The sequence below is a fragment of the Oryctolagus cuniculus genome, chromosome 17 (assembly GCF_051225735.1).
Source record: "Oryctolagus cuniculus isolate XC-2025 breed Fujian yellow rabbit chromosome 17, ASM5122573v1, whole genome shotgun sequence".
Lineage (NCBI taxonomy): Eukaryota > Metazoa > Chordata > Mammalia > Lagomorpha > Leporidae > Oryctolagus > Oryctolagus cuniculus.
Window position 1 is genome coordinate 70226808 of NC_142883.1, and position 12642 is coordinate 70239449.

At 42.4% G+C, this 12642-nt stretch overlaps 1 long non-coding RNA gene across 6 annotated transcripts in view; it reads left to right on the forward strand.

The window, feature by feature from the left end:
• The first annotated feature begins 3376 nt into the window (after positions 1–3376).
• Positions 3377–12642, forward strand: part of LOC149121361 (uncharacterized) — a 48688-nt gene continuing 39422 nt past the window's right edge. For 5 of the 6 annotated variants that reach the window (XR_016223765.1, XR_016223764.1, XR_016223762.1 and 2 more), the window contains exons 1-2: positions 3377–3714; positions 8090–8212. This is a non-coding gene — a long non-coding RNA (uncharacterized LOC149121361). Of the gene's footprint in view, positions 3715–6030; positions 6252–8089; positions 8213–12642 lie in introns of those variants that run through there. The other variant, XR_016223766.1, reaches the window with a different exon arrangement.

Below are 12642 nucleotides of genomic sequence, written 5' to 3' on the forward strand. Positions count from 1 at the left end.
CAACGGAGATGCTTCTTCCTTGGGCTGCTGCAGGTCTGCACCTGGGCCCTCTTGCTGGGGTGAAGAAGGTTCATCTGGTTCAACGGCCTGTGGAGGCGGAGCTTGTCCTTCTTGCTGTGCGGAGGAGGATTGGATGGGCTCCTGAGTCTCTGGATTTTGAGTCTGGCCCTCCAGCAGGAATTGAGATGGTTCAGCCTGCTCAGAGGGCTGTGCAGGTTCCCCTGGGTTCTCCTGGGATTCCGTAGGAAAACCACCAGGATAGACCCCATAGTCAGCCGGCAACACTTGATTTTGACCCTGAAGCTTGGCCGCTTTGTCTGGAGTTCCAACACCAACCTTAGGAAGCCGTCGACGCCGAGCTAGATCTTTCTTGGGGGTCAGGGGTGAAACAATCAACTTGTTTCCTTGTGAATCCTGACTGTCTAGAGGCAGAATGAATGCTTCCAATGACTGGTGAATCTTTCCTTCCAGTCGAGGAGGCAGAGCCAGGGGCTGAACCTGATCCCCGTCTAGCAAGGGAATGGCCTCTGGTAGCCTTTGTTGTCGAGTCAGCCTATTGAAATACTGCTTTGGAACAGCAAGCTGTTCTGGCTCTGGGGGCACCCCTTGAGCTGAATCCATGTCCAGAAAAGGAAGCAAACTCACAGTGGACTCTCGAGGCGAGGCCAGCATCTGGGAGAGAGCAGAAGACCCCAGGTAATCAAAGCTGCCGGGGTCTGCCGGGGGTGTGAGTGCGTCAGGCGATTCAGGTGGGAAGTTCGGGGAGTGGGAAGACCAGGGCTCAGAGAGCCAAGGGAGGCTGGAGGTCAGCTGGACCAGGTCCTGGGCCCACTCCAGAGGCTGAGTCGCCTGGACTGGCAGCCACAAAGGCTGCCAGTTGAAGAGGAGCCATGGGACCCACAAGCACAAAGGGGTCATTGACGGGGTTTTCAAGATACAGTGACTCAGGCTGCTGGGGCACACGCAGTATGCCCTGAGCATGAGCTAATGAATTTTCAGGATACAGTAACTCAGGCTGCTAGGGCACACACAGCATGCCCTGAGCATGAGCTAATGAATTATGGCAGCCCCTTAGAGGGCATGCCTTAGCAACTGTGCACCCCGCCCCACCCTTTATGACACCTGACCTTTATTTACACATTCTTTATTAGGCTCCGCCTCCAGGGCTCTTCTGCTTTGAGCCAGGGCAGCCTTTTTCTACAGCCACTGGGTCACAGACCCAGGTGGCTCCAGAACCCCAGCAGCCCACTAGTGTGGGGTGGGGCTGGGGAGGCGGACTTTCCCAAGGAAGTAACAGGGCTGGTTTTTTTTTGGGGGGGGTCTTCAGAGTTATCTGGTTCTGGTTGCTAGCTTGAAGTTTCCTCCTCCAAGTTCAAATCCAAGAGCTGTCTTTCCTCCCATCAGGGCCCTAACTGGCCCTATTATGCTTATTTATTATGGAACGAGGCCATTTCCTCTAAAGTCTCAGTATCCTTGTTTTCATATTTGACAGTTCTGTTAGGTAGGGGCTACAATGAAATCAGTTCTTAGAAGATTTCTATAGAGACATGGGCAATTCAGTGTGGGTGTGATGATTAGAACAGAAATCAATAGCAGTTTACATTGGCATAGGAAAACTTCCTCCATTCTACCCTGGCTCAGTACAGCTGCTAGCCTAGAAGTAACAATGGCACTTTTTCGTGGTTTTACCCTGTGTGGCCCATAGAGAAGATACGTAAGATGTTAATGTCCGCAAAGCATACTGCTGTGACCAGAACCCAGCTGACTTCCTTCAGAGCCCTTTTCATAATCTATTTTATTATGCACTGTCTGACACAGCTTCTACTATGGAAACTCCAAGAGAGGTCTCTATCTTATTCCCAGTACCTAGCACATGGCTTGGCATATGGTAATGATTTTCATATTTTTAAAATTTGAAATGATTATTTGAGAGAGAGCTCTTATGTACTGGATTATTTCCCAAATACCTGCAATGGCTGAGATGGGGCCAGTCAAACCAGAAGTCAAGAACCCAATCCAGCTTTGCCATATGGGTGGCAAGAACCCAACTACCCAAGCCGTTGCTGCTCTCAAAGTCTGCATTAGAAGGAAGCTGGAGTTAGGAGCCAGATCTGTATGTTGAACCCCAGGTACTCTGAATGTGGGATACAAATGTCTTTATTGCCAAATACTCCAGTAATGGTGTTAAAAATGGAAGTGAGGCTGGCGCCGTGGCTCAATAGGCTAATCCTCCATCTGTGGTGCCGGCACAGCGGGTTCTAGTCCCGGTCAGGGCACCAGATTCTGTCCCGGTTGCTTCTCTTCCAGTCCAGCTCTCTGCTGTTGCCCAGGCGTGCAGAGGAGGATGGCCCAAGTCCTTGGGCCCTTCACCTGCATGGGAGACCAGGAGAAGCACCTGGCTCCTGGCTTCGATTCGGTGTGGTGTGCCAGCCGCAGCGCGCTGGCCGCAGCGGCCATTGGAGGGTGAACCAATGGAAAAAGGTGCTCTGAGGCCGGTGTACCATGCTGATACGATGGCAAGAGCCAGGTGCTTCTCCTGGTCTCCCATGTGGGTGCAGGGCCCAAGCACTTGGGCCATCCTCCACTGCACTCCTTGGCCACAGCAGAGAGCTGGAGTGGAAGAGGGGCAACCGGGACAGAATCCAGCGCCCTGACCAGGACTAGAACCCGGTGTGCCGGCGCAGCAAGGCGGAGGATTAGCCTATTGAGCCGTGGCGCCAGCCTGGAACATCTTTCTTTCTCTGTTTCTCTCTCACACTGTCCACTCTGCCTGTCAAAAAAAAAAAATGGAAGTGAAGGGGCTGGCACTGTGGCTTAGCATGTAAATTCGGTAATTCTGTGCCTGCAGTGCTGGGATCCTGTTCCAGTCCTACATGTGACTACAAGGTGTACAGATTTTATTCTGGTGGGTATGAGTCCAGACAGGTGGAATGCAAGCAGTTTCTTAAGTAATTGCACTGGGTAGATTTCAGCGGGATTGAGAAATTTAGAACTAATTGTTACAGACCTGGTGTTGCAGGGTACAGATCTCCCAGGGTGGGGGGTGTTTTTTTTTTTTAAATGAGCTGATGTTGGTGCTAACCCCCAGAAATGAAAGGGCATTGCTCTGGCTCATACAGTGTGTGAGCGTAACTCTGGAGTAATGCCACAAACTATCACCATTGCAGGATGTAGAGAATCTTTGCTTTGCCCTACAAGTTGTGCTGACTGATTCTGGTAGGAGTGTTGCAGAGGCCCACTGTGAACTCTTTTTTGCAGACTCTGGAGCTCTGTAGCAGTGGGGGATGGTAGGGGAATAGTGTGGCTTCCCTTCTCCAAGCCTAGAAGTTGCTGAGACCCCAGTTAGCTCCCCAGGCTGAATATGGCAGTCCTGTCTTGTATAGATGACATAATAATGACACGTGGTAGTGTATGAATCCTGGAGAATGAAAAAAACAGTCATTTAGAACATCTATTTTAGACCATAAATGATAACAAAGCACTTTCTATTTGTTCTCTTTCAAATAAAAACAAGAATAAATATATAAATAGTTTTAAAATGTAGCTGGAAAAACCTTTCAAATTTTGAGATTTGAGTAGATGTAATGCTATTTTTTTTTCTTCCCGAGAGGACACACATAAAATATCCGAAACAGAATTTTTGCTCCTGAGCTGAGAGTGGACTGAAGAGAAGTGGAGTTGGGGACACTGAAGAGATGAGGGTGCAGGCTGCAGGTAATAGGACCTGAGGGCCATGCTTGGTCCAGATTTCCTTTTTCTAAGGTTTGTATGGGTGCTTTGTATGATTTAGATCTGAATAATGATGGTATCACTTGTCTGCAAATGAGTCACTTGCTGCAGAACAGGTCAAAATGGTTTATAAAGTGTACTGGGGAATTTTTAAGAAGTAGAGGGTGATTTCCTGGCACAGAGGGTGTTGACAGTGATTTGCAAGGATCTTGGAGGGTATCAGAGACATGTCTAAGTGTATCTTTCACATCATTCAATTGCTATTTTTCTTGGGTATTTTTAGGAATCAGCATTGTGCTAGTTGTTTTTCTAGATGCTGCCTATGAGGTTCTCCAAGTGTTTTCTTGTGTTTTCAACATTTAAAATGTCAAATTGGGAGGGGGGTTGCACAGTGGGCATGGTGAGTTAAGCATCCCATATTAGAGTGCAGGTTGAGCTCTGGTTGCATCACTTCTCCTCCAGTTTCCTGCTGATACACCTATGTAGGTGGCTGATGGCAGCTCAAGCACTTGGGTCCTTGAAACCCATGAGAGACACCTGAATGGAATTCTAGGCTTCTGCTTTTGGTCTGGCCCAACACTGGCTGTGGTGGGCATTTGGGGAATGAACCAGTGGGCGGAAGATCTATGTTTGTTGCTCTCTCTCTCTGTCATGCTGTCTTTTTTTTTTTTTAGATTTATCTATTTATTTGAAAGTCAGAGTTACACAGAGAGAGGAAGAGACTCTCCAAATGGTTGCAATGGCTGGGGCTGGGCCAGGCCAAAGTCAGGAGCCAGGAGCTTCTTCTTGATCTTCCATGTAGCAGGGGTCTAAGCACTTGGGCCATCCTCTGCTGCTTTCTCAGGAGCTGGATCAGAAGTGGAGCAGCCGGGTCTTGAACCAGCACACACATGGGATGCCAGTGTTGCAGGCATCAGCTTCACCTGCTATGCCAGAACACCAGCCCCAAGTCACTGTGCATTTTAAATAAATAAAAATACATAAAAATTTAAAATTCAATATAAAGATAGGTTTTATTGTCACAAAATGCAAAATGCAATGTTTACATATTGTCTTATTGCCTGTTAATTGTTCTGAAGCTACCTGCTAAATGAATGGTTTTTATTCCTATTTTAGTTTTCAGTATGAAGTATTTTAAAAATGTAGGAAAATAAAGCCATTATAAAATAAATCAAGTATAAAGATACCCATATACTCACCACCTACGTTTAACAGAATTAGCCTTTTGCCAAACTGTTTCAGACAGTATTTTGTAAAGGAAGGGGACATTACAGGTACAGCTAAAGACATAATTCCCTTCCCTCCTTTTTGTATTTGAGTGTACTGCTTTCCTGAAGTTCTTGTGTTTAACGGCCCTGCATGTCTTTATTTTACACACATGTGAAACCGCACCATAGGCTACGTTGATATTTTAAAAGTTTAGTGACTATCACCATAGTTTCTAACTCATTTTGTAGGTTACTTTTGTTATGGAGCATTTCATGCACACATAGACATGTATATTCACATATATACAGTTTTATTGTCAGTTTTTAACTTTGGAGGGCAGTTATGGATGATTTTCATTTCTTCCTTCATTGAATACCACACTTTTCAGATTTTTAAAAAATTATTTCTTAAATATTTGTTATTTTTTTCTTAAATTATTTATTTTAAAAAAATTTTGCAATGCTAGTGTGTGTTTATGGGGTCCAGTCTAATATGTCAATACATGTGCACAGCATAAACTGATCAAACCAGGTAGCTACCATTTCCATTTCATATTATTTCTTTGCACTTGGACCCTGCTAGCTCCTTTACTCTGGCTCTTTCTACAGTAAATAATTGATTGTCTTGAACTTCAGAGGTACTAGTGCACTGCAGAGCACTACAACTTACTTCTTTTGTCTGACTGGGTTTTGGTATCTGTTATTCAACCTATGCCCATGGCTCCCAAATTGTGCTAATCCCTGTTCAGAGTTCACATGGGCAATTTTTTAAACTTCATCAAACTTTATCAAAGAAATGTCATAGGGATCTTTCTATGTCTGGTTTATTTAACATTATATTAGTTTTCATTTAACATGATGATCTTGAGTTCCAATCATTTTGCTGCAAATGGGAGTGTTTCATTCTTTATCATGGGTAAACGATACTGTATTTTGTGTATACCTGTGTGGTGTGTGTGTGTGTGTGTGTGTGTGTGTGTGTATCACATTTTTCCCCTCCATTCTTCCACTGATGGACACCTGGGTTAATTCCATAGCTTAGCTATTATGAATGGTGCTGCAATGAAAGTGATCATTTGATTCCCTTTAGAAATACACTGAGAAGTGGGATAGCTGGATCATAAGGTAGTTATAATTTTTAAGCAGCCTTCATGCTGTTCTCAGTAGTGGCTGTTCTAATGTATATTGTACCAACAGTGTATAAGGGTTTCCTTTTCTCCATATTCTTTTCAGAATGTGGTATTTTTGACAAGAAACATCCTAATCGGAATGGGATGAGTCCTCATTGTGACTTTCCTTTTCATTCCCTTGATGGTTAGTGAAACTAAACTGTTTTTCATATTGTCGGTTGGTTATTTGAATTTCTTCTTCTGAGAAATGTCTGTTGTGACTGCTGACTATTTCTTAAATGGGTTGTTGTTTTTGAGTTTTAAAAATTACTTGCATATCCTCAATTTTCTTCCTCTTTCAGGGACATACTTTATGAATATATTAATCCCATTCTAACAGTTGTCTCTTCATTTGGCTGCCTTTTTATTTTGGTGCTCAGAAATTTCTTTGGTTTATATAATCACATCTGTCATGTTTGCTTTTGTTGCCTGTGCTTCTAGGATATTATCTAAAAAATCATTTCCTATGCCAGTGTCATGAAAGGTGTCTCCTGTGCTGCTTCCTGGTAGTTTTAGGTCTTACATTTAGATCTGTGATGCATGTTGAGTTATTTTATGTACAGTATAAGTGGAGGCATCCATGGAAAGTCTTGTGCAGCATTTATTGAAGAGACTGTCTTTCCTCCAGGGCATGTTTATGGAATCTCTGTCAACTATCAGTTGGCTGTAGATGTGTGGATTACTCTGTGGCAAACCCAGTCTGCTCCATTCTTTTTTATGACTGTTTTCATGCCAGTACCTTACTGTAGTGGTTAAAATAGCTCTATAACATGTTTTGAACCCTGGTAGTGGGAAGACCCCAGCTTTTGCATTTTTTGAAAATGCTTTTATGTTGAGCTCATTTGTGCTTCCATTTGAACGTTGGGATAGTTTTCCTAAATTCTAAGGAAAGATGTGATTGGTAGCTTGATGGGAATTTTATACCCTAGGTTAAATTTATTCCAAGTGTCTTCCTTTTTTTGTACCTACTGTGAATGGTGTTGCTCTTACTGTTTCTTTTTCATTAACTTTGTGATTAGTGCATAAATTGTTACTAATTGTTGTTCCTTTTGTTTTTAAAACGTTATCGGATTTGCTTATCAAATCTAAGTCTCTTGATGGAGTCTTTAGTTTTTTCTGTAATGTTATATGCAGGCAAGGATCAGTTTTTCCTCCTTGCTTAATTGTATGCCTTTAATTTTTTTCTTGCCCAGTACTGTGGGATTTTTTTTAAGATTTATTTATTTATTTAAAAAACAGAGCTGCAGAGAGGCAGAGGTAGAGGTAGAGGAATAGGGAGGGAAGGAGAGAGGGAGATCAAGAGAGAGAGAATCTTCCACATGCTGGTTCACTCTGCAGATGGCTGCAGCAGCCAGAGGTGAGCCTACCCGAAGCCAGGAGCCAGGGGCTCTTTCTGGGTCTGCACATGGGTGCAGGGGCCCAAGGACTTGTGCCATCTTCTACTGCTTTCCCAGGCCATAGCAGAGAGCTGGATTGGAAGTGGAGCAGCCAGGATTTGAACCAGTGCCCACATAGGATGCTGGCTCTGCAGGTGGCGGCTCTACACACTGTGCCACAGTGCCAGCCACTGCCCAGTCCTATTGTGAACAAAAGCAGTAAGAGTAAACATTCTTTTTTTTTTTTTTTGACGGCAGAGTGGACAATGAGAGAGAGAGAGAGACAGAGAGAAATATCTTCCTTTTCCTTTGGTTCACCCACCAATGGCTGCTGTGGCCAGCGTGCTGCAGCCAGCGCACCGCGCTGTTCCGAAGCCAGGAGCCAGGTGCTTCTCCTGGTCTCCCATGCAGGCGCAGGGCCCAAGCACTTGGGCCATCCTCCACTGCACTCCCAGGCCACAGCAGAGAGCTGGACTGGAAGAGGAGCAACCGGGACAGAATCTGGCGCCCCAACCAGGAGTAGAACCCACTGTGCCGGTGCCGCAGGCAGAGGATTAGCTTATTGAGCCATGGCACCAGCCAAGCAAACATTCTTGTTTGCTTTCAGATCATTGAAGAAATGCTGTCAAGAAGAACAAGAAGCATAAGAGGATCTTGGTACAAATACCACACCTGGCCCCTGTAACACCAGTTCTCACTTAGCCCATGTGCATGATGAAGACATGAAGAGGTAAGTTAGGCCTATGTGTGCTGAGGCCATTGGTGAATGGTGATTGTGTTCAGGAGTAGAGTATTAGGAAAATATTTTGCATGGTTGGTGTGTGTGCAGTTATGGCATAGGGAAAGACTGCTTGTGTAGATTCGTGAGATTACATTATGTATATATGTATTCTGTTCACCTTTGTGTTTGGGGAGTTCATTAGGAATTGGATCGGGTTCATCATTGGGTCTGGAGAAACAGCTATGTGTTTTTGGAGACTACATTGTGGACAGGACACCGGGCATCAAAACTCTGACGATGTGGTGTAGTTGAGTGGGTTGAACATGAAGACTGGATTTTGAGGGTGTTTGGGTGATATGCAAGATGGTGTTTTTTTATTTCATGTGCTTTCTAGTGGCTTCACATGTTGTACACATTTTGCTCAGATGTCCAAGTTCTTTGAAGTGGGTGCAGGATTGTGGTGGGATGGAGAATCGTCAGGGCTCTGGAATTTGTGTGGAGATTGTAGTGGTGTATATGTGTGACTGAGCATAGAGGAAGCTAGTGCATATCGGCGTGCATTTTGTGGTGTTTGAATTCAGCTACTTTGGGAGCTGTAGAACAGTAGGAAATGGTTTTAGCAGGAGATAGTGGGATTTGCTGTCATGAATGGAGTTGCTCCATGGAGACTTGTAAGTCCTTCCAGACAAAATCAACTTCTGTGCTTTTGCCTGTAAAATATCCATAACTTACAAAGTTGTTCTGAAAGTCAGCTACTATTAGTGAAAAACATCTGTCATTTTTCTTTATACAAAGAGAGACATTTGTATACAGTGGTATAAAATGGATATAAAGTTGAATGGGATAAAATGGAGTAGAGGGTAAAATGGTTGTAGCTTTGTTCATTTTTTTACCAATTGTTGTTGCAATGGTGTGATCATTATTTGTTGAAAAGACGTTCTTTCTCCATCCCATTGCCTTTGCCCCTTTGGAAAAGGTCAGTTGACCCCATTTCTAGGGGCCCCTATCTGGAGCCTTTATCCTCTTTGCTGATGGATGTGTGTGTTATTTAAAAAAAATTTAGTTAAGGAATATAAACTTCTTGCATTTCATATATACAAATTTGGGAACACAGTGATTCTTCCCAGCCTACTCCCCTCCTGCCATACTCCCACCCTTCCTCCTCCTCTCTCTCCCATTTCCATTCTTATGTTTTACAAAGATCTATTTGCAGTTAATTTTATACTCATAAGATGAACCCTACACTAAGTACAGAGTTCACGGAATAGTATGAAGAAAGCAGAAGAGCAAACAAATAAAAAGAAATACTGTTCCTCAGTAGTCAAGACAAGGGCTGTTCAAAATCATTACATCTCAAGGTGTCAGTTGTGCTACTATAAATTAACTTTTAGATACTCTATTAGTTATCAAAGATCAAAGAATGTATTCTATTTGTCTTTTTGTGATTGGCTTATTTCGCTAAGTATAATGATTTCCAGTTGCATCCATTATTTTCAAATGACATGATTTCAATTTTTGTATAACTGTTAAGTATTCCATAGTGTACATAAGCCATAATTTCTTTCTCCAGTCTTCAGTTGATGGACATCTGGGTTGAGTCCATATGTTTGCTTTTGTAAATTCAGCTGCAATGAATATAGGGGTACAGATCACTATTACATATGCTGATTTCATTTCTTTTGGGTAAGTTCCCAGGAGTGGGATGACTGAGTCATATGGCTAGTCTATATACAGCTTTCCAAGATATTTGTATATTGTCTTCCACAGTGGCTTCACCAGTTTACATTTCCACCAACAGTGGATTAAGGTTCTCTTTTTTCCACGTCCTTGCCAGCATTTGTTGTTTGTTGATTTTTGTATAAGAGCCATTCTAATGGTGGTGAGGTGAAACTTCATTGTGGTTTTGATTTGCATTCCCCTGATGGTTAGTGATATTGAGCATTTTTTCATGTGTCTGTTGGCCATTTGAATTTGCTGTCTTGAAAAATGTCTGTTCAGGTCCTTTGCCCATTTGTAACTGAATTGTTTGTTTCACTGTTGTTGAGGTTCTTGAGATCTTTATAGATTCTGGAAATTAATCCTTTATCTGTTGAATAGTTTGCAAATATTTTCTCCCATTCTGAGTTGCCTCTTAAGTTTGCTCGGTGTCTCTTTTGTAGTGCAGAAGCTTCTCAGTGTGATAAATCCCATTTGCTTTGATTGCCTGTGCTCCGGAGTCTTTTCCAAGAGGTTTTGCCTATGCCAATGTCTTGTAGGGTTATTCTTTTATTTTCTAGTAACTTGATGATATACTGTCTTAGATTTAGGTCTCTGATCCATTTTGAGTGTTTTTTTTTTTTTTTTTGTATAAGATGTAAGACAGGGATCTGGTTTAATAGTTCGGCATGTGAAGATCCAGTTTTCCCAGCACCATTTGTTGAAGAGACTGTCTGCTCAAGGGATTGATTTTTATTCCTTTGCCAAAGATAAGTAGGTTGTAGATGCGTGGATCGATTTGTAGAATTTCTATTCTGTGCCATTGGCCTACATTTCTGTTTTTGTGCCAGTACCAGGATGTCTGAATTATAATTGCCCTGTCGTATTTCTTGAGATCTGATCTTGTACTGTCTCCAGCTTTGTTATTGCTGCTTATGATTGCTTTAGCTATTCGGGGTCTCTAGTGTTTGCATATGAATTTTAGCCTCATTTTTACTAGATCTGAGAAGGATGTTGTTGGTATTTTTATTGGGATAGCATTGAATTTATAAACTGTTTTTGGTAGTATGGACATTTTGATGATACTGATTCTTCCAATCCATGAACATGGAAGATTTTTCCACTTTTTAATGTCTTCTTCTGTTTTCTTCTTTAATGCTTTGTTCTCATCACAGAGATCTTTGATGTCCTTGGTTAAATTTAGTACAAGGTATTTAATTTTTTGGTAGCTTAGGTGGAAGGGATTGATCTTAGACATTCTTTCTGAGCTGACATTGCCTGTGTATTCAAAGGTTATTGATTTTTGTTTGTTAATTTTATATCTTGCTACTTTACCAAACTCTTTTATGAGTTCCAACAGTCTCTTGGTGGAGTCTTTTGGATCCCCTATATATATAATCAGGTCAACTGCAAATAGGGATAGTTTGATTTCCTCCTTCCCAGTTTGTATCTCTTTGATTTCTTTTTCTTGCTTAATGTCTTCGGCAAAAACTTCCAGGACTGTATTGAATAGTAATGGTGAGAGTGTCTGGTTCTAGATCTTAGTGAGAATGTCTCCAATTTTTCCCCATTCAGTAAGATGCCAGCTGTGGTTTTGTCATAAATTGCATTAATTATGTTGGGGAATGATCCTCCTATACCCACATTGTTTAAGATTTTCATCATTAAAGGATGTTGGATTTTATCAAATGCTTTCTCTACATCTATTGAGAGAATCACATGGCTTTTGTTCTTCAGTTTGTTAATATGATGTATCACATTTATTGATTTTCGGATGTTGAACCATCCCTGCATACAAGGGATTAATCCCACTTGGTATGGGTGAATGATATTTCTGATGTATTGTTGCATCTGATTGGTTAGTATTTTGTTGAGCATTTTTGCATCTATGTTCATCAGGGAAATGAGTCTGTTGTTTCTTTTTGTGGTTTAGGAATTAAGTTGATGCTGGTTTCATAGTAGGAGTTTGGGAGGATACCCTCCCTTTCAGTTGTTTTGAATAGCTTGAGAAGAATTAGCATTAGTTCTTTAAAAGTCTTGTAGAATTCAGCAGTGAAGACATCAGGACCTGGGCTTTTCTTTATTGGGAGGGTCTTTATTACTGATTAAATCTCTGGGTTGTTATCTGTTTTCATGACTCAATTTTGTTCATGACTCAATTTTGGATTATATGTGTCCAGAAATCTATCCATTTCTTCAACATTTCCTGATTTGTTGGCATACATTCTTGGTAGTAATTCCTGATGATTCTTTTTATTTCTGTGGTATCGGTTGTGGCCATCTGGAGAGTGAACCAGTGAATGGAAGACCCCTCTCTCTGATTCTGCCTCTCTGTAACTCTGCCTTTCAAATAAATAAATAAATCTCTTTTTAAAAAGAAGGGGACAATGGTCACCTCTGTTGGTGTGATCACCCCCTCACCTCCTCTCCTCCAAGCTGAGCAATGCCCCCAGTGGGTTCAACACTCATCTGTACTGCCGTGTGAATTGAACAAATGATCTTAGCAGACCTCACTGTGGGCACAGTTCCCGCTGCAGTGAGCTGCCTCTGGCAACCAAGGGCTCCATGCGTGTGGAGCTGCACCCAATGATTTTCCAGAAACTCAGCTACACCCTGCGTCTTCTCATGAAGTCATAGTTTTTTCAGTCTCAGCACCCAGGGCTCCCATGGTCAAAGATTGCAAGAAGTCCATTCTACCCTGCTATCCTGTCCCGTCCACAAAGAGACTGAGGTGTTCCCAGTGC